The following is a 22,085-nucleotide window of genomic DNA, read 5'->3' on the forward strand; positions in this document are numbered from 1 at the left end:
TACCCTGAATTTCTAGAATATCACTTCCAAGTGAAGAATTGATTCCATGTACCCTTAGCTCTTAACCCTTACAGCTCCCAGTATTACCAGCTTAATTTTACATATGATGAAATAAGGCCCACCCAGACAGGAGTGACTCATTCAAGGACCTGCAGCCAAGATAGGAACCGGTGTCCATCCCCCATCCCTTGGTGCTTCATACTTCACTGCACAGCGTACAAGACTGTGCTGGAATCACAGAAGAGAGAGATTTGATCTCTGCCTTCAAGGACCTCTCTGTCTTAGCACATAAGAAGCTTTACAACTGGGGCGCCTGGGTGGCTCAGTCGTTAAGCGTCTGCCTTCGGCTCAGGGTCCTGGGATCGAGCCCCGCACTGGGCTCCCTGCTCAGTGGGAGCCTGCTTCTCCCTCTCCCACTCCCCCTGCTTGTGTTCCTCTCTCACTGTGTCTCTCTCTCAAATAAATAAATTAAATCTTTAAAAAAAAAAAAAAAGAAGAAGCTTTACAACTGCCAATTGGGGGCAGTATACAACAAGTGCTTCATGGAAGCCTCCACCAGCGGAAGCAGAGAGCTGGTTGACCCACTGGACTTCCCAGAGGCGGGCCTTGCAAGACAACTGGACATACAACTTACATACATACATAACATTTTTTTTTAAATAAGGAGCATATAATGTTTTATAAAGAAGACAAAGAAAGCCCATGAACCATGGTTCTAAATTATTTACCTGTATCAACTCCTTCAATTCTTCCAACAGTGCTATGAAGTTAAGTCCCATTATTATGCCCATTTTATAGATGAGGCAACTAAGGCATTGAGAGGTGGGAGTTGCTTGCTGCAGGGGAGAGGGACCAAGCACGGATTCAAAACCAGTCTGAGCCCCTCGGGTTCCCTGTGTTCTTAATGATTATATTAGGCTGCCTCTCAGAGATACTCCAAGCCGGCTAGAAAACATCCTCGTTACAGTTGAAAAGAGATGCTCAGTGCGCAGTCCCAGGAAAACCCACCCTGGAGAAACATTTCATAAAAGGTAGAGCCACCATCAACCCACCCTGGGCTGCTCACAGGAACACACACCTAGAACCCACATGATGCTTCATGCGACCGTCTACTCCCAAAGTCCTACTGAGCCACTGACTCATCAAGACGAGAAACAAAACACTGAAACAAAAAGGCTTCTTCTCCCTCCACTCCCCTCCCCTCAACACCCTTCCTTCCCAGATACCCATGTCCTCAGGCTCTCGTCCAACTCTGCCTGATTGAGAATGCACAGGTCCTAATAAACTTATTCATACTAATGTGTAAACGGTAAGTTTCAAATAGCGGTCTCTGTGACAAATGGCCAACCTCCAAATAGAAGGGAACTCAAGCCAATGTCCTTGGCTCGTTTCCTACAGCTATCTCAACAATCAATTTGGATCATGGCTTCCCTCCCATTTTCTCTGCCCTGGTGGTACCGTCTTCTCTCCATCCCCCCCCACCCCAAAACTGCTGCACTAAGTCCTTTCCAGTGTCAGAGAGGCTGAAGGTTGAGCCATAAAGCAGGGGTTCTCCACTCTTAACTACACACTAGAAACAGCAGGTGAGCTTTAAAAATATGCTAATGTTGGGCGCCTGGGTGGCTCAGATGGTTAAGCGTCTGCCTTCGGCTCAGGTCATGATCCCAGGGTCCTGGGATCGAGTCCCACATCGGGCTCCCAGCTCGGTGGGGAGCCTGCTTCTCCCTCTGACCCTCTCCCCTCTCATGCTGTTTCTCTCTCGCTCGCTCTCTTAAAAATAAATAAAATCTTTAAAAAATAAAAAAATAAATAAATAAATAAAAATAAAAATATGCTAATGTCTACGCCCTACCCCGCATGCTGGTTTAACTGGGGCCCTGAGCAATGGGTATTTTTTAGATAACAATCACATTAATGGTTGCTTGGTTCCTCTGTGCTGAGCGTTATTCCAAAGCTTCCCTCTGTCTCTTCATTTGAACCTAAATACAACCCCCAGGAGATAGATATGATAATGGTGCCATTTCCGGATGAGAAATCCCAGACCCAGAGAGGTTAAGTCATCTGCCCACAATCTCCCAGCCAGCAATCTGGCTCCAGCCTCTACACTTCGAAACACTACCTCAGAGTCAGGGGTGAGCGCCCCATCCATCACCAGAGGTCAAACTCCAAGGGCGTAACATTTCCTGGCATGGACACCCGGCTTACACTCAGCCCACTGCACAGCCTTGTGCTTGCAGAATTTTCTCGCCCCACGAGCCAGTCTCTGTCGGCTGGCTTCTTCTCCAGCCTTGAGTGGACAGACGCTCCTCGTTCAGCTCATCCTTGGCTCTGCCATGATCTCCCTCTCTTTCCGTCTCTGATAATATTTCCCTCGCGAGCAGACTTCTCACATCCTGGGGAGCTCATTCTGGCTTCCCCCATCTCCCAGACCCACCATTCCTCCAAGGTGGTGCCAAGACCCAGGGGTGCCCCTCTCCTGGCTGGCTTCCTCACTTAGGCCCAGCAGAGGAAGGGTCTCTAGGTTTGCAATCCATACACCGCATCCCCCCCCCCCAGCTTCACTCGATTTCAGTTCAGCCCCTAGGTCAAAGGTCCCTTCCAAATTGATGATGAGTTTTAGTATATATTACTCCAGAGCGAATATTTGGGGTCTACCCTTGGCCCTTCTCCTGCCTGCTCTGTGCACCAGGGGCTGACCTGTATGGACTGCATCTGAGGACCCCCTTGTCCACCGGCTGCCAAGCCGGTTCAGCCAATGGGCAGACAGGTAGGCCATGAGAGCAGGGCAGCGAGGCTGGGTCATTTCTCCAGGAAGCTCTCTGCGGGCTGGGGGGGTGGCTGTGACTTGTCCCTCCCAGTCTGCCACCTCCCCCCCCCCACCCCAATCTCTCTCTCTCTCTCTCTCCAGTTTCCTGTGGTTGCTCCCCGCTCTTGTCCCCCAAGGCCTGCTTCCCCATCCCGCCCACTCTTCTGCAAACAGTCCCTCTTTAAATCCCCAGTTACATGGGCGCCTGGGTGGCTCAGTCGGTTAAGCGACTGCCTTCGGCTCAGGTCATGATCCTGGAGTCCCGGGATCGAGTCCTGCATCGGGCTCCCTGCTCGGCAGGGAGTCTGCTTCTCCCTCTGACCCTCCTCCCTCTCATGCTCTCTCTATCTCATTCTCTCTGTCTCAAATAAATAAATAAAATCTTAAAAAAAAAAAAATTTTTTTAAATCCCCAGTTACCTCTGCAATGGTTTCTTTCCCCTCCGGACCCTTATGGAACAGACACAACCACCACTGGCCAACAGGCTCTTTGGGAGGCCCAGGGGCTCGCATCGTGGAGACCGCCGCCCCCTACCCAGTAGCTCCCTCCCAAAATGACAACTGATAAGAAACAGAAAGCTCAATGCAGCCTTGGGCGACCCTGTCCCTCCCCCCAATGCCCCCCTCGAGCCCATTCTTCATGACAAGGCCACACGTGCCTGGTCACAGGATGAGACAGACAGGACCCCAGAGAGGAGGAGGAGGAAATCCTCACTGTTTGCAACCCCACAGGGCTAGATCTCCGACTGTTTGCAACCCCACAGGGCTAGATCTCCGACGGGGCCGGAGATGCTGGGGATGGGGCCTAAAGCCCTGAAACAAGACCCACCAACCTTGTAACTGACCAGGGAAGTCACTTTCTAAGATCCATGTGTCACCCGCCCTGAGAATGTCCGCCCTTGCTTGGGCCCCCTCGCTCTTCAGTAAGAGGACAAGTCTGATGGGAACCCGCAGAGCTCGAGCTCAGTCACGCGCCTTCTGGCAGGGGCTGGCCAGATCTCCCGATAAATCTGCTAATGATTCTGAGTCCTCAGTGACAAGGATGAAAAGATAAGGCTGCAAGCAACAGGCTTCAAAAGTTCACTTGCACTCCCCAGTTTGGGGATGAGCCTCTAGACAAATCAGCACCTCCTTGTTGGGAAGCCCTCTCAGGCTATGAGTGCACATCCCCAATTAAGGGCAAGCACCCTGGAATAATATTGTCACAGGAATACACTCTTGGGTCCCCCCACCAATCAACTGGACCCTTTCCCTCATCCCACCCCTACCCCAAAATTTTAAATGTCATCCTTAGGTTACAAAGACAGGAAACCCAAAGGGCCAAGAAGCATATTAAACAATGCTCAGTATCTTTGGTTACCAGGAAGATGCAAATTAAAATCACAGGGCAAGGGGCGCCTGGGTGGCTCAGTCAGGTAAGTGTCCGACCCCTGATTTCAGCCTAGGTCATGATCTCGGGGTCGTGGGATCGAGCCCCACACCGTCGGGCTCCGTGCTGGGCGTGCGGTCTGCTTAAGATTCTCCCTCTCCCTCTGCCCCTCCCCTCTCTCTCTCTCTCTAAAAAGAAAGGAAGGAAGGGAGGGAGGGAGGGAGGGAGGGAGGGAGGGAGGGAGAGAGAGAGAGAGAGAGAGAGAGAGAGAAAGAAAGAAAGAAAGAAAGAAAGAAAGAAAGAAAGAAAGAAAGAAAAGAAAGAAAGAAAGAAAGTCAAAGTTTATGTTTAAAAAAAAGGATCATGGGTGATGTATAATCGCTGAATCACCATGTTGTACCCCTGAAACTCCTATAACACTGTAGGTTAACTATACTGGAATTACAATAAACAGTAAAAATTAAGAATGGATCTTCCAGCCATCTGTAGAGTTCTGGAGTCTGGGGATATTTTTTATTGGTTTGCTTTGGCGTTTTTTTACTTATTTCAATTGTCCTTTTATTTGTTTATTTTTTGCCAGAAGCAAGGTTTAAGAATCTTTTTTCTTTTTTTTTTTTAAATATAGTTGACACACAAGGCTAGTTTCAGGAGTATGACTCAGTGATTTGACAAGTTTATACATTATACTATGTTTGCCCCGAGTGTAGCTACTTTTCGTCCTGTATGTCCCCATTACATCGTTACACCACTGTTCTGGTATCACTGTATTCCTTACCCCGTGCCTTTTATTTCTGTGGTTTATTCATTCCATACGTGGAAGCCTGTATCTCCCACCTCCCACCTTCACCCATTTTGCCCCCCTCCCACCTCCTCTTTGGCAACCAACTATCTGTTTAAAACAGACATTAAGGGGCACCTGGGTGGTTCAGTCGGTTCAGAGTCCGACTCTTGATTTAGGCTCAGGTCATGATCTCAGGATCGTGAGATCAGGTCCTGCATCAGGCTCCGCGCTGCGCATGGAGCCTGCCTGAGGTTCTCTTCCTCTGCGCCCCAACCCCACTCATGCACTCTCTCTCTCTCTCAGAAAAAAGAATAAAAAATAAAACAGACACTAAGTAAAACAGTTACAGGATCATATAGAGCTGAAAGACACCTCAAAGACCAGCTAACTGACCGCCCCATTTTGCAGATGTTGGGAGCTGTGCCTCAGAAAAGTTAAGAGACACTCACCCAAGTTACCCAGCCAGTGAGGGCAAAGTCACCCCAGAACCTGTGAACCCCAACTTCTCTAGTGTTTTCTCCACTGCACATCATGGGTCCATCCTTACCACCGGGCAAAGCCCATCAGTGTTCACAATATGGTATTCCCCCCACAATGTGGAAAGTTTATGATGTAGTTGTTTTAGACAAGACCCAAGGGGTTATAAGCCCCAGAACCTGAACTAACTTGTTTGTTTGGTTTTTTTTAAGATTTTATTTACTTAATTGAGAGAACGAGAGAGAGCACAAGCAGGGGGAAGGGCAGAGAGAGGGGGTCCCCTGCTGAGCAGGCTCCATCCCAGGACCCTGGGATCATGACCTGAGCGGAAGGCAGACGCTTAATTAAGCAACTGAGCCACCCAGGAGCCCAAGAACCAAACTGTTTTACACACACACACACACACACAATAGAAGAATAGCAAACACACAATAGAAGAATGGCAGTATTTACTGGCCTACAGGCCTACGTAACTTGGGAGCTCAGGAGTGCACTGCCTTCAGGTACCGATGGATCTAGGTGCTCAAACAACGTTGTCTCAGTTCTGCTTTCTTTTATGCTACCTTCATTCTCAGGTGCTCCCCAAGTATTAGCAAAAGCAGTCATGGCAACGCCAAGTTTATAACCCTACTAGTTTAACAATGTCAGGGTGGGGGGAGCAGCATGTCTTTCCCTAATGTACAGCAAAAGGTCCCAAGGAGGGGGACCAGCGGCAGTCACGTGCCCGCTCCTGAATCACGATGGCCAGGGCAGGGATGGTGGGGAGGGGGTCAGGTCAAGTCTGGGGCATGTGTGTACGAGTTCAGGGGTACCACCAGCTCCAACCAAATGGTTCACAGTCTATGAATCCACTGCACCTTTGGTCCTCTGCAGAAAAACTGAGGGGTTACTACCCAAACAAGGAGAGTAAGAGACAACAAACATCAGACATCTACCACAGTAGGTTTCTTTCCCGGTCCCCTAACTTCTGCATTACAACAGAATGCCACCATGTCACCGGGAAGGAAGGTCGCAGACTTTGACCTTGAGCTTCCTGCAAGCTCACATTCCACACATTTCAGCTGACCGCCCAACAGTGAATCTGGACAGATCTCCGTCATCCCACTCCGTGATTACGTATTACACGTACATCAACTATGCCCCAGAAACATCCAGTGAGAAACGAAGACGCCAAAGACAAAATGTCAAATTTGCCAACCCGCCTCCTAAAACGCCTTCCCAGCATCCTCGCGGGATGCTTCCAGGGGCTCTCGCTCTGAAGGTGCGACCATCCCCAGGCACAGGCTGGGCCCTTCTGTGGGTGCAACTGACTGCAGGGACTTGGCTTGGGACCATCCCGGCTCTAGCAGCCAGACCTGAGCAAGTGGGAGCTGCCCAGCATTAGAATCACACAGCCTGGGCACCTGGGTGGCTCAGTTGGTTAAGCGACTGCCTTCGGCTCAGGTCATGATCCTGGAGTCCCAGGATCGAGTCCCGCATCGGGCTCCCTGCTTGGCAGGGAGTCTGCTTCTCCCTCTGACCCTCCTGCCTCTCATGCTCTCTGTCTCTCATTCTCTCTCTCGCAAATAAATAAATAAAATCTTTAAAAAAAAAAGAATCACACAGCCTGTGTTCGGAGCACTGGTGGACTTATTTCAGAGGAGGGGAAATCACATGAACCTCCTCTCTCTCTCTCTCTCTCTAGTAGGGAGCTGCATATTTTATGAATGGTGTGAACCGTTCCTGGCTGTCACTTCCTGAATGTATCTGAAGAACTTCATTTATCCTTCGAGAACCCTGGGGCCCCCATCACGCTCACTCTTGACAAGCTCTCTGGGGGAGCTCATATCATCTGATTTTTTAAGGAAAAAGAAGAAGAAGAAGGGGAAAAAAAAAAAAACCTCAAGGAATTACCAAAGGCCCAGTTTGTTCCATGGGTCATTTTTTTAAAAAATTCGAATTTTTTATATTGCTGACCGTCTGTCACAATGCTTTTGCAGGTGGGTGTAACATGAAGGAAAACAGAGCCACACCCATCAATCCGTATTTTTGTATGAATCCACGACTTGTTGTAAGAGAAGAGCCTAGATTATTCACCTAGTAAAAATGTTTGATAGGAAAACATCAGAACAAGGTGTAAAGACATAACATCTAGATATAAAAATGCTATAGAGAGATGCCTGGGTGGCTCAGTCAGTGAAGCATCTGCCTTCGGCTCAGGTCATGATCCCGGGGTCCGGGGATCAAGTCCCGCATCAGGCTCCCTGCTCAGTGGGGAGCCTGCTTCTCCCTCTGCCTGCCGTTCCCCCCTGCTTGTGCTCTCTCTCTCTTTCTGACAAATAAATAAAATCTTTTTTAAAAAAATGCTTTAGGGGTGCCTGGGTGGCTCAGATGGTTGAGCGTCTGCCTTCAGCTCGGGTCATGATCCCCGGGTCCTGGGATCGAGATCCACGTCGGGCTCCTGGCTCGGCGGGGAGCCTGCTTCTCCCTCTGCCTCTTCCTCTCCCCCTGCTCATGCTCTCTCTCTATCTCTGTGTCCAAATGAATGAATAGAATCTTAAAAAAAAAAAAAAAAAATGCTTTAAAAATAAATAAATAAAATAAAATAAATGCTTTAGAGAGCAAGACACGGACTAGCACAAAGCTGAAAGGAAGAAGAGCTTTCTCACACATTTTAGCACCTGCTGACTATTGTTCTTTATCACTCCACGTCTCACACCTCCTCAATCCGTCCAGCTCACATTAGCCACAAGGGCGGTGCCTAGCCCCTGGGTCCCTGCGATCCTCGGCATTCCCACCCTCTCAGCAAACCGCCCCCCAATCCCGCCACCTCTCCCTTGTCCCCACTGTTTACACTGAGGCTGTGAGTTCCTGTTAAAATCACAGTCCCACACTTGCCAGCCAAGTGCCCTCAGGCAGGATGCTCCACTCCTCACCTGCCCAGTGAGCAAATGAAAAGCACTCACCTCACAGCCTGTATGGGTTAAATTACAGAATGAGGGTAAAGCGTTCTCACAGCCCCTTGTCTGGTGCAAAGAAAGTTCCTGGGACATAATGGATGTCATTAACAGTGCCCCAGCACCACCACCCATCTGCTCCCCCATCCCTTAATTTCTCAGCTTCTCACCCTTGGCTGCTCTTTGGAAGCCTCTGAGGAGCTTCACCTGGTCTGATGTCCATCCTGGGTACAGTCTGGGCACCCATGTCCAATTACACTTCCCAAGGTACAGCCAGGATTACAAGCCTGGCCCAGACTGGTCTTTCTCTTGGGAGGAGGCTGCCCTCAGACGAGTGGAGCTCACCCTTCCTATAGATGCACCATGACTTCCTCTTGCTTCTACAACAGAGGAGGAGGGGTGCCTGGGTTGGGCGTCTGCCTTTGGCTCAGGTCATGATCCCAGGGTCCTGGGATCGAATCCTGCATTGGGTCCCCTGCTCAGCGGGGAGTCTGCCTCGCCCTCCTCAGCTCATGCTCCCTCTCTCTCAAATAAATAAATAAAATCTTTAAAAAAAAAAAAAGTCATCCATGTTGTTGCAAATGGCAGGATTTCCTTCTTTCTCACAGCTAAATAGTATTCCATTGCGTGTTTATATATAAAACTTATATATTTATATACATACATAAATGTATATAATATATATAAATCACAACTTCTTTATCCACTGACGAGCACTTAGGTTGTTTCCACATCTTGGCTACTGTGAATAATTCTGCAATGAACACAAGGGTGCTTCCTCTTACTTTTGAATGAAGTATTTATTGATGCTTCTCTTTTACAATGTATTTTGTTTCTCCAATTAGATACTCATACGTATTATCTGAAGGAAAGCGAGGAGAGGGGCTAACTGCAGAAAGCTCAGAAAAGCAACTATACACACCCGTAACCCCTTCACTCAGCAAGATCTACCCCATCAGCATTCCAATGCACGCTCCTTCAGACCTTCCTTTAGATGCACGCACACACGCAAGCACACACATCTATTTATACACAAATTCGAAATTTTATTGTGCATGTTTTCTAGCTTGCTTTTTTTACTTAACACACACAAACTGATTTTTTTTTTTTTTAAAGAAAATTATTGCCTATTCTGCCTCATGAGTGAAAGCACAGGATAATAAAAGCAACTTCATGCACTCTGATATTCGAAAAATAAGGAACCCTTCCCTGAATAAAAGAAGACTAGCCTGGGGATAAAGCCAGGAGTCGGCTCACCATGAGCTCCATCCATGAGCTCCCTCCGGCAGCTGCCTGGGGCTCAGTCGGTCCGGAAGGACCCTCAAGGTCATTCACACCCACCACCCTGCACGCAATGGACAGAGACCCGGGTCCACCCTACGCACCATGGACAGAGACCCGGTCCACCCCGCGCCCCATGGATAGAGACCTGGGTCCACCTTGTGCACTATGGACAGAGACCCGGGTCCACCCCGCGCCCCGTGGACAGAGACCCGGGTCCACCCCACGCCCCGTGGACAGAGACCCGGGTCCACCCCGCCCACCGCGGACAGAGACCCGGGTCCACCCCGCACCCCGTGGATAGAGACCTGGGTCCACCCCGCGCACCGTGGACAGAGACCCGGGTCCACGTCCTCCTCTTCCACCACCTGCTGCGTGCCTTCCATGTGTCATTCCACCACTCTTAAACTCCAACTTCTGCATAGCTAAAGCATGGAAAACGTTCCTGTCCTGTGGCTGTCATAAAGATTAAGGAGACAAGGTGCCCGAGGGCCTGTCACAGAGCCTGAAGCGGGCTGGGCCCCCAGCCAACCCTCTCCCCATCTCCCACTTCTAAGACTGCAGCCTGTTCAGCGAACCACTGGCCCCATCACCCAGAGAGCCCCCTCCCGCCGTGACCCTCGAGAAACAGTCATCACACACACACACGTGTGCAAAAATGACTACTACGTGGCATCTTTAATTGCAACAAAGGGCGGGGACGGGGGAGCAAAAGAAAACCTTAGAAATCCTCTATCCGTCGATGTAAAATACAAAATGCACTATGTTAAATCCATACTGCAGGAGAGCACATGGTTTTTACAAGTAACCACAGATGGACATGTGCTAACAAGAAATTATCTTCAAGATACTTTACTGAGTGAAAAAAAAGAAACTGAGACATGATACATTGTTGTGGGCGGTGCGCCTGGCTGGCTCAGAGGAGCATGAGACTCGATCTCGGGGTTGTGGGTTCGAGCCCCACGTTGCAAATAGAGATGACTTAAAAATAAAGATCTTTAAAAAAAAAATACATTATTTGGGCGCCTGGGTCGCTCAGTCGGTTAAGCATCCGACTCTTGATTTCAGCTCAGGTCATGATCTCAGGGTCCTGGCATCGAGCCCCACACAGGGCTCCATGTTCAGCAGGGAGCCTGCTTGAGATTCTCTCTCTCCCTCTCCCTCAGCCCCACCCCCAGCTCATGCTCACTCTCTCTCTTTAAAATAAATAAATCTTTTTAAAATAACACATTCTTGTTATTTATTCCAATGAAGAACTAAACCCACAAATCCTTAGGATGTATTTTCACAAGGGGCTTGGGAGGTGGGCAACGAGGGTTAGTCTAATTCTGGCTTCTCAACCTTTTTTTCAGGACAACACTCTCTGAGAAGCCTCTGAAGACTCATCTTTCCTCGTCCCTCCCCGACCACCATGAAAATTTAATACCACAGATAAATCGCTGATCCGTTTGTGTATCGTGACCCTCTGGAGGGCCACCAGCAATCATTGGTCAGAGCTAGGATATTTTGTCCAAGAACCAACTTCCTCCCCATGGCAGATGTGTTGTTTAATTCATACGTTATTTATGTGATTAAAAGTTAATAATTTAAGAGATTCTCCCCCCCCCCCCGGCACCACATGAGACAGTAAGACCATATCTCCTGCCCCAAACTATCCGTGGATGGGACCGCCAGTGAGGCCTGGGTGGGATTATGCAGAAATGCAAACATGGACTTCATGCAGAAATGCAAACATGGACGTGGGCCATGCTGATATGTTTGCATCTGTACTGAAAGGATGCGGACAGCAGGAGAAAATTCAAATCCCCCTGAGACTGCAAACCTTATATTGTTGGGGGCGTGCCTAGTGTCTAAGCCTCCAGAGCCCCCACGTCCCAGTGACTGTGAGCTGCCTTCTCAGAGCCCAGTGAGAATGTTCTGGTCTCCTGGTTTCCCTCCTACCTCGTGGCTGAACCTTCTCTGTTGCAGCTGGTCTTCCCCTCGCCCCCCTTTGGGGTGCCTCTGGGCCCCATCCCTGGCCCTCTTCTCTTCTCTATCCACCCCACTTCCTAGGTGATCTCATCCAATATGGCAGCCTAAAGACCAACAGCAAGTCACCATGATGAGTTCAAAGTTATATCTGCAGCCCACTTCCCTGGACTGAAGCCTTACCTTTCCAAATACCTACTCAGTATCATTCCTTGAGTAGACAGAAGAATCTCAAACTTTGCATGCCCAAACAAACTCTGGATATTCTTCCCAAAACCCACACCTTCCGATCCTCACTTTCCCACTTATTGTTTTTAATTTTTTTTAAGATTTTATTTATTTATTTGACAGACAATGAGCTTGAGAGCAAGAGAGAACAGGAGCTGGAGGGAGAGGCAGAGGGAGAGGGGGAAGCAGACCCCCCTGAGCAGGAGCCAGACACAGGGCTTGAGCCCAGGACCCCGGGATCATGACCTGAGCAAAAGGCAGACGCTTCATCAACTGAGCCACCCAGGCACTGCCCCCCAATCCCTTCTTAGCAAAGCGGAGTGATCTCTGGAAGTGCTGAGTCAGGTACATCGATCCTCTGTTCAGTGGACCCTCTGATGACTCTCCTAGCATGTGGAGGAAAAGTCTCCAAGGTCCTCCTGCCTTGGCCCCTCCCACCATCCCCACACTCCCCACCCCTCACACACACTCACATTTTCCCAGCCACCCTGACGTCATTGCTGTTCCTGGACTCCAGGTTTGCCCAGGCCACAGGGCCTTTGCACTTGCTCTGCCTTTCACCTTCTGGCTGGAATGCTCTTGTCCCAGAAATCCACACACACTTGTTTCTTCATATCTTCCCGGGCTTTGCCCAGATGTCCTCCCCTGCCCATCCCATTTAAAATGACAAATCTCTTTAATCGCCACCCAGCTTACATGGTCTTGTTTACTGTCTGTAGCCCTCATGGTAGAATGTTAACTCTATCCGCTACTGGATCTCTGGCTTTGGAGGGTGCACGCTGCAGGGCCTCAGCTCTCTTTCATTGAACGAACTCCTCATCTTGTTAACGTGCCAAAGGGTTCTGCTGTGGGAAAGGCGCCCTTTTAACCTTCTAGCTAATGCCCAGCAATTCTCTCACCTCAGAGAAGTCTCCAGGCTTAAAAAATACCACTTCCCTCCCCGCCCCCCGCCCCAACACATACACACAAAATGCCACCACAGGTCCCTGAACAGCTCAAAGGCTAGTGGGCCCTTGCCGTGGCTGAGCCAGCAAATACCACTGATGTCACAGGTTTTCGAAGCTCAGCGATTTGCTGAGGGTCCAGCCAAGGGCAAGAGCCTCTCCTACCCGCCAGGCACCCGTCTTTCTCTCCAGAAGTCCACGCGAGCCACAAAGCACCCAGGCTCCATCCATCTCTGAGCTCCATTCACGGCAAACCCTAAAACTTAAGTCAGAATCTTTTCCTCTTCTGATCTGGAAGAAAACCAGAGGTGCTAAACTGAACATCTTGACTGAATTTCCTCCGGGCAAGCTTTCCCCGGGCTCGCTCCCTCCAACACCCCCCACCCCTCCCGCCAGACCCAGTCGGAGCCAGACTTTTCAGTGACTCCGTCCAACACAGAGCTGTGGCAGTGGACCCAGACCCCCGAGCCCAAGCAGCAACAGCGTTCTGAGCTGGCTCCGCGCCTGTCACCACGAACGACAAGAGTTCCTTCCATCAGACCCTCTGGTAGCAAATGAGGAACACACCAACTTAGCAGGAAGTCGGTTTTCCTTAAAGCTTCTCTGAAGTTGGCTGCGAAAAGAGGAATCCGTACCGAATGAGTCATCGCGAAGGCCACCTGCAACTTCGACACAGTTCCTGGACTTGAACATTCTAAGACGTCGAAAAGCAAAAATCGCCAAAATGAAGGAGGTCCAACCGCGCGAGCATGCACTTCCCATCTCCCCAAAGAAGTGCCGCCACATGGATTTTATCTGCTGTAAACCCCCTGTGAGGGAGGGGGGAGGCGGTGGGAGGAGCTGGTTTCCAAGCAGAGAGCTCGGCCGCAACGCTGGCTGGCTGTGCATCCTGAGCAAGTTCCTTAACCTCTCTGAGCCTTCAGTTTGCGTGAGAAGCGGACTGCCCCTGGCCAGGCGGTTAAGAAGATAAATGAGACATGTTATCCAAAAGCCCTCTGTAGCCACTAGCAGATGAAGCAAGCAAAGTTGTGATCACATTTGTCCAGAACGCTAGGAAGGGCGCCGCGAGCAAGCACAAAGCGGGAGAAACAGAACTCAGCCGTTGCTCTCTTGCCTTCAAGAAGTTTCGACTTCAGCTGGGACAACGTGCACCCCCCACCGCCACCGCCGAAGATTTAGCCCTGGTGAGGCAACCTACCCAGAAAAGCGCACGCCTCCATCTGCCACTTTCCTCCAAGTGTCCCTTGGGTCTGCTTATTTGGATTCTAATATCTGCCCAAGTATCCATCAATCTGGCTACCTCCTGGCCTGCAAAAGGCGTCAAAGCTGTGCCAACGAATTCCAATTCGTCTAATTCCAAGCCCGATGCAGAGCCTCCACAAGGATGCACGTACGCTCACCCCCACTGGTGCAGCATCCCCCAGCCCAGCTAAAGAGACAGGATGGCAGAAGCCAGGGAAAGAGGATTCAAAGGCAGCCATTCAGGAACGGAGGGGAAAAAAGGAAGCAGAGGATAAAGTGAGAAAAATCAAAGGAAAAATGAGGAATGGGGGGCGCCTGGGTGGCTCAGTTCGTTAAGCGACTGCCTTCGGCTCAGGTCATGATCCTGGAGTCCTGGGATCGAGTCCCACGTCGGGCTCCCTGCTCAGCAGGGAGTCTGCTTCTCCCTCTGACCCTCCCCCCTCTCATGTGCTCTCGCTCTCTCTCTCAAATAAATAAATAAAATCTTTAAAAAAAAAAAATGAGGAATGGAGGAACCACCACTTGACATCTGCGGCTGGTGAACGACTCACACTCACACTCACACTCGAGGGTGGGGTCGCCCAGAACAGCCCGCAGGGCTGAGTCAGGAGGGCAGAGGCTTTTATGCCCATTGCATGGATGAGCAAACCGAGGCTGGACGAAAACCAAGCACACGTGGAGGGAGAAATGGACCGTGAACCTGCTTTCCAAATATACACAGCCAGCGATCCGTGCGCCCCGGCACCAGACTCGAGTCTGCATCTGGAGGCAGAACTAGAGAAGCAGGAGAAGTGCATGGAGCCAACCCGACGTCCACCAGCTGACAACAGGGCCCACAGACTCGGGTGTGCCTACAACACAACGGTCCTCGGCCCCAAGAAGCCACGAAGCCCAGACACGCGCTACAGCGAGTGAAAGAAACCAGACACGGAAGGCCACATGCTGGGGGACTCCCGTGGACATGAAATGCCCAGAACAGTCAAATCCACAGGCACAGAATGGTGGCTGGCAGGGGCTGGGGGAGGATGGTGGAGAAAGTGGAATGGGGTGGGACTGCTTCTTGGGTCTGCGGTTCCCTTCTGGGGAGGGGGGGGGGGTCTGAAACTGCTCTGTAACCAGATCACCCAACAACATCGCACGCGTACTAAACATCACCGAGCTGCGTACTTGAGCGTGTCACCCTGCTAAGTTTTGTTATGTGAGTTTTACCACAAATCTTAAGAAGGGAGGGGACAGGGCGCCTGGGTGGCTCAGTCGGTTAAGCGGCTGCCTTCGGCTCAGGTCATGATCCTGGAGTCCCGGGATCGAGTCCCGCATCGGGCTCCCTGCTCGGCAGGGAGTCTGCTTCTCCCTCTCCCACTCCCCGTTTGTGTTCCCTCTCTCGCTGTGTCTTTCTCTGTCAAATAAATAAATAAAAATCTTTAAAAAAAAAAAAAAAAAAGAAGGGAGGGGACAGAGAGAAAAACCAGGAGAAAATTGGATACAGAGGAAGAGAAATGGGAAGGAGCCAAAGGTCCTTAGGCAAGAAAAGAGTTTCCCCAAATCAGGGACCCTGTGCGTGTCAGGCGAGCGGGGGTCCACTGGATAAAGGAGGCCTCTCCTCTCATAGGGAACCGCTAACAGGATGCCTTCATCACGGGCTGCCAACAGAGACAGAACCCGAGGCAGCCTGGGGAGGAAAACAGCAGCAAGCAGAAGGACAGGACATCGAGGTAGGGGCTGACACACCAGGAAACGCTCAGCATTTACTTCTCTGTGCTTTGTAAAGACAGAATCATTCATTCCCCAAATAGGACTGAGTCCCCAACTCTGGGCCAGCCCCTGTCACCGCAGAGATCAAACCCCTGGCCTCTCTGAGTTAATCCTCCGGAGGCTGGCCACGACCTCATAGGCAGATGAATGTCATCGGCGGCTCGGTCCACCAAGTGCAAACGGAAACTAATAAATGAAGCTTTCTTCTCTGACTTTCACGTATGCTAATCACATGGGGTGGCTGAGTAGAGGTTAGAAAGTAGATGGGACACGGTCGGTAGAAACATCAGCTCGTCCCCACGGGGCGTGAGCTCTAAGCAGAGACCTGCCTGCAGAAAACCAACTATTTTAATTAAAAATTCTGGACTTAGGGCCAGAATAAGGAACGTAACTTCAGGCCACCGTTTCTGACAGAATTCTTCTGGAAGACACAAACCCATGCCTAGGTGGGCCTTTACTTGAGCTCGGTCGTGGGGACCCTGCGTGAAGAAACTGGACACACAGCTCCATCCTTGTGGGGCTCACGTGCTAATGAAGGACACACGCGATCATGGGACATACAGTGTGCCCACTAGGGACATATGTAAGGAGAAAAACGGGCCAAGCACGGTGCCCCCGGTCACTGCAAGGTTTTGATCCCACAAAGAACCACGTAAAGAAGTCTCCTACCCAGAGGCGCCTGGGTGGCTCAGTCGGTAAAGCGTCTGCCTTTGGTTCAGGTCATGATCCCGGGGTCCTGGGATCGAGTCCCGCATCAGGCTCCCTGCTCAGCGGGGAGCGCCTGCTTCTCCCTCTGCCTGCCGCCCCCTCCCAACGCCTGCTTGCTCTCTCTCTCTAATAAATAAAATAAAATCTTTTTTAAAAAAAAAGAAATCTCCTACCCAAATCCAGGCTAAAGGTCCTGTAGGACTCCGATTGGGAAATACCACAGGATCAGGGGCGTAAACAAGAGAAATCCCAGGTCTGAGGCCAGAAGTGGGTGATCGAGGTGTGGGCAGGGCTGGGCTCTCCTGAAGGCTCTCTCTTTGGCCGCCGTCCCCCCATGTCTTCACAGGGTCTTCCCTCCATGTGTGTCTGCGTTCTGATCTCCTCTTCTTATAGAAACACCCACACGACCTCATTTTAACCTAATTACTACCTCTTTAAGGACTCTACCTCCGAATAGTTACCTTCTGGAATGCTGGGGGTTAGGCTTCAGCATATGAATTTGGGGGCAGAGTGGGGGCCTGCACAGTTTAGCCCATCCCAGGCCCTGAGTGCCCCCACTGCCCGGCACATGCCCCCACCCCCACCCCGGCCACTCACCGGCTTCCCCACAGATGAAGAGCCCCCTGATCCCAGGGAACTGAGTCGTGTCGGTGGGCTCCCCAGGGCCGTCAACAGCTTTTCTAAGGCCTGAGCAGAGGACAAGGGGGTCTCAGGAAGCAGTCTCAGAAGCAAGTTCCAGGGGGGCCGAGGGGGACGGACCACCCAGCAGCGGGTGGAACAAGGCCGCCAGGGGCGGGGGGGGGGGGACAGTGGGGTCCACAGGCACCAGGCCCCTGCCCGTTTCCTGCACAGACTCTCTGAACCGGCCATGCATTGGTATCAACTTACCCTGGAATTTCAAACCACGGTCACATCCATGGTCACCTTGAAAACCCTTCCGAGCAACCTAAGAGCCAGCGGGATGGATATCACCACGCTTACAGATCGATGAAGAAGCTGGTCAGAGATTTTAGATGAATTTTGCAAGGTCAAAGAGCCAAGAGGCGTGGGAGGGAGGGGGTCCTCCAATTAGACTCCAGGGCTCCTGACGGCTGTCCACGGTCCCCTCGGCTACACCCAGCTGTCCCTGCAGCTAAACAGGATGGGGCGGCGGGGAGAAGACCAGCTCATGGGACATCCTCTCATCTTCCATCCTTGACTCTTGGAAAACAAAATGCCTTGTTCGCCAGGACCCGGGGGCCTTACTTTGATGTTCGGCATTCTGAGCCCACCTGGCTACCCTCCCCGCCCTTCCAACCTTGGCCTTCCATGACCCCAAACCTCACCTCGTGACAAGGCCATTCACACCTTTTTGGAAAAACACTGCTTAAGCCATGAGCCAAAATCAGAGCAAGGTGCGCCCAGTCCTCTAAGGTAAGCTCTCTCTTCATCCTCTTCATACACCCATCCATGCATCCAGCCATCTAATGCTTACTGAGCCAGACCTCAACGAGGCCAAGCACTGCGCCAGGCTGGAAAGGTTACAGAGATTTATCCAGAGACTGTCCTGCCCTGGAGGAGCTCAGAGTGCAGTGAGGGCAAGTCAGTGCGACCCGATGTGGTAAGTGAAGGGCGGGGCGGCGTGCCCCATGGAAGCCAGAGGAAGGATGACCGCCCTGTCTTGGGTCTGGATGAAGATGCTCAAGCCCCGGGGCAGGCCTGAGAGCAAAGGACTCCGGCCAGAGGCAGCAGCTCTGCAAAGGCGCAGGTGCAAAAGGTTGTGTGCCAGGAGAGCAAGCGAAGAGGCTGGGGAGGGAGGTCAGGTGCCGTTTGTGGGGGGCCTTGGCACTCGGGGCAACAGAGAGCTGATGGAGGGGATTCGGCAGCACTCGGGCTTCCGAGGACATCACGGATAGCCGTGCAAGCATGCAAACACCAGCCCTGGGGTTTCCCGGCTCAGAAATATTTACTAAGGATCCGGTTTGTGGAAACCTTGCCCAGTCCCAGGGGGAGGTCCAGCACCTCCAGACCACTTCCCTCCCGACCTTCTCATCTCCCAGAACGCCTGCCCCTCCCAGAACAACTTCCTCTCTTCCCTCCCCCCAGAAACCAGGCAAAACCCAAAGACAGGTGACTCTGTGATTATCAATCACGCCCGCGGTGCGCATCCACTCGGCAACCCTCTCCAGCTTCCCTGCATCTCACATCGGTCCTCATTTGCAAGACTTGCAGCTGTAGCTGAATATATATATATATATATATATATATATATATATATATATATGTAGTCTCGATGACTTGCAGTGAAGCATAATTTACACCTTCTCCTGCTTCCCAGGGAAATCATTTCCCCAAGACTAAGAATAAAGCGGACCAGCCACCTAAAACAACAAAGCACCCCAACCGGCCCCCGGTAAGCCCCTGGGAATCAAACCAGAGCTGCACTTGAGTTTAGCACCCTCTGGAGCAACGCTGCTAGGCAGAGGGGAACGTGAGCGTTTGGCGGCACAAAATACTGGGCTTTTCCAACCGAGTCCCACAGAACCCCGGAGGGCTTCCTGGAGGAGTCGCCCGAAGAGGAAGGGGAGTGATGGAGTCCACTGAGGGGGTATGTGGCCAGAACAGTAGCCCTGGCATAAAGACCTCCAGGATCCAGCACCAGTGAACCCAGGTCTGGGAAACGGACTTTCAGACAAGGTCTGGCTCCCCTGCCTCCCATTCACGCTCGAGCATAGCGGTCTTGTGGGGCCATGGTCCAGGCCAAGGGCAAAGGACTCGGGCCACAGCAGCCTCTCCAGGCCCGCCGGAGTGCCTGGCCATGTTTTGGTCAAGCCCCGTATCTGACATCTCTCCCCACAGGCTGGGCTCCCCACCCACCAAATACACACGGAATGAGGAAGCAACCTGGCTCTGTTCTCATCCTGGCGACTTTCTCCTGGGCGAGGCCGAGGAGGTCCGTCTGCAATTCCGAACTTTACCAGGATCTCTGCTGCCACCCCTACCACTGGGTTCCTCGGGGGCACACAAAGACCAGGTCTCCTAGCCTCCTCTCCACCTGAGCACCCACAAATCCCAGCTCACCGTCTCTCTGATCCCAAACTCCCAATCAGCACGCATTCATCATCGGGCCAGAGTGCCAAGCGGACACCACTATATTTTTCGTCCTGAAGACCAAAGATCGCCCCCTCTTTTCAAAGCAGGGGGTCAGACACAGGAAGACTATGCCCGAGCCCAGAGGGAAGCCTTTTCCTCTGTTCCCCGGAGACCAAGGATGAGCACAAAGCCCCAAAAGGGCCACCTTGAAGGGTCAGATTCTAGGCCCAGGGCAGACGGGAACTGGGGCACAGCAGTTTCCCACTACGGCGGTCGCCTTCTGCCCCTTCAAGGAACCCCCAACAGTACTCAAACCTTGCAGCTGGCTAGCTGAAAGAAGGAATCCATGTCCCCTCTGCCATGTCACAAAACACACCGACTTTAAATATATTAGAGAAGGGCACTTACCCATACTCTGGGAAGGAACCTGCCCAGTTGGGGCGAGGTCTCGGGGGGCCTGTTAATGCAATCTTCCATGTTTACAGGCTGGTTAATCTGGCATGTGCTCCAGGATGAAACTCCCCTTAATTACCACCCTGTAGGTACAAGTCCAATCTTGGTCACACCCAGGAAGGTTTGCCGTACCCGGGGAGGGACCTCATGGGAGTGGATTTAGAAGACATTTCAAAATAAGAATTTCTGTTTAAGTCTGCGGCCTAAATACATACGATGACAAAGCTGAAGATCCTTCCCTACAAGGGTCACGATTCCTCGGGAAAGCACAGCTTTGGTGATGCTAGGCCTAGCAAAAAGGGACTTGGAGGAGCTAAGAGATAAAATCAGCCGTGGGCGCCTGGGTGGCTCAGATAGTTAAGGGTCTGCCTTCGGCTCAGTTCATGATCCCAGGGTCCTGGGATCGAGCCCCACGTCGGGCTCCCTGCTCAGCGGAGAGTCTGCTTCTCCCTCTCCCTCTCTCAAATAAATCACTTTAAAAAAAAAATTGGGGGGGGCGCCTGGGGGGCTCAAATGGTTAGGCGTCTGCCTTCAGCTCGGGTCATGGTCCCAGGGTCCTGGGATCGAGCCCCGCATCAGGCTCCCTGTTCGGCTCTCTCCCACTCCCCCTGCTTGTGTTCCCTCTCTCGCTGTGTAGCTCTCTGTCAAATAAATAAATAAAATCTTTAATAAAAAATAAAATAAATTTTTTTAATAAAATGAGTTAAGTGACAGTGACCAAAAGCCAGAAAGACAAGGTCACCGCCAGAAATGTGACCAAGAGGTTCCTTTCACTAAGAAAAAGCAAATAGTAATGACCAGCACTCTGGGTGATGGATGGGAAGCGAGAAACAGTGGGGGCCATCAGCGTATACGGAGTCCACACCACGCCACCTGAGTAGCATTTATGCCAAAGGAGACGGTTCTAACTTCCAACGATGCTCACATCCCCATTTCAAAGACAGGGAAACTGAGGTCCAAGGTCAGGTAATCAAGGCGCCCAAACAAACCCAGGTCTGTTCAGCCCTGAACACTGTGACACCTGATTGCCTCCCGACATACTACCAACCAAAGGGGCACTCCCAGTCTGGGATTCTAGGAGCGCCCCAAGAATCAAACCAGCCTAGAGGGAGGTTAATTTCCTCAACACCGGTTTCCTCTCTCCAGCAGGAAATAATAAAAGTTTGTTGCCCTTCATATACAAGGTGACAATCCTACTTCATGCACTCGGGAGTTACTTGCTCCCACCGCGGCGAGGCTGCCGGCCTGCACGAGGACACAGCAAAAAAGGAAGCTAGGTTGCATCCCAGAATTAAGTGGTAGCATTCCCCCATGGGAAGAAAAGCTTAAAAACATTGCGGAGGCCAGTCCTGAATGACCTTGTAAACAAAGCTAAGGCCTATTATATCGTAAAGGCAATGAGAAACCTACAAAAGGTCTTGCATCTTGCATTCGCCTTTCCCTCATTGCAAGAAGGGCCTCTTGGGGGGCGGAGGAGTGGGGGGGTGCGTCCGGCGGCCAGAGACCCATCAGACCCAGGCAAGAAGCACTTCCCACTAATTAGCCCAGCCTCAGCAGCATCAACCATTAGGAGGTGGTTTCCAAATCAACTCCAAATGGCCCTCGGCTACAGGCTTACTTGCTTGCACGCGTAGGACCTGTGTCCTGAAACCAGCCCCCTTCCGAAAAAAGTGCTCGACAGACTTGCTACTCAAAGCATGTGCCCAAGACTAGCAGCAACAGCCTCCCCTGGGGGCCTGTGACTAAGGCAGAACCTCAGGCTCCATCCTAGGCCTTCTGAAAGCCAATCTGCATTTAATAAGACGCCAGGGCGGGTGCTCTGCGCCCGCGGCCCAAAGGCCTTGACCACAGTACTTCATTCAACCAAACAGTCTTGCACTATGACCTCCGGGGGGCCCATGGGAAAAGGCCTCTCCCACCTGGCTACGGCCCCAGCAGGAGCCCCCAGCAGGCGGCATTCAACTTGGCATGATGCCCAGAGCTCAAGGGATGTCAACTCCATTTACAGAGTGTATACGAGGTGCCAGGGTTCCCCCAGGCTCTCCTGGACCCTCATGGGAGCCCCCCTA

The 22,085-nt window shown here is 51.6% G+C and overlaps 1 protein-coding gene across 3 annotated transcripts in view; it reads right to left on the reverse strand.

Annotated features, from left to right (window-relative positions):
* The window catches only part of GAS7 (growth arrest specific 7), a 211,089-nt gene that overhangs the window by 176,452 nt on the left and 12,552 nt on the right, over positions 1 to 22,085 (reverse strand). The gene's annotated exons all lie outside the window — the stretch shown is intronic.

The sequence above is a fragment of the Mirounga leonina genome, unplaced genomic scaffold (assembly GCF_011800145.1).
Source record: "Mirounga leonina isolate KUSES-001 unplaced genomic scaffold, KU_Mleo_1.0 Mir_488, whole genome shotgun sequence".
NCBI classification, from domain to species: Eukaryota; Metazoa; Chordata; class Mammalia; order Carnivora; family Phocidae; genus Mirounga; species Mirounga leonina.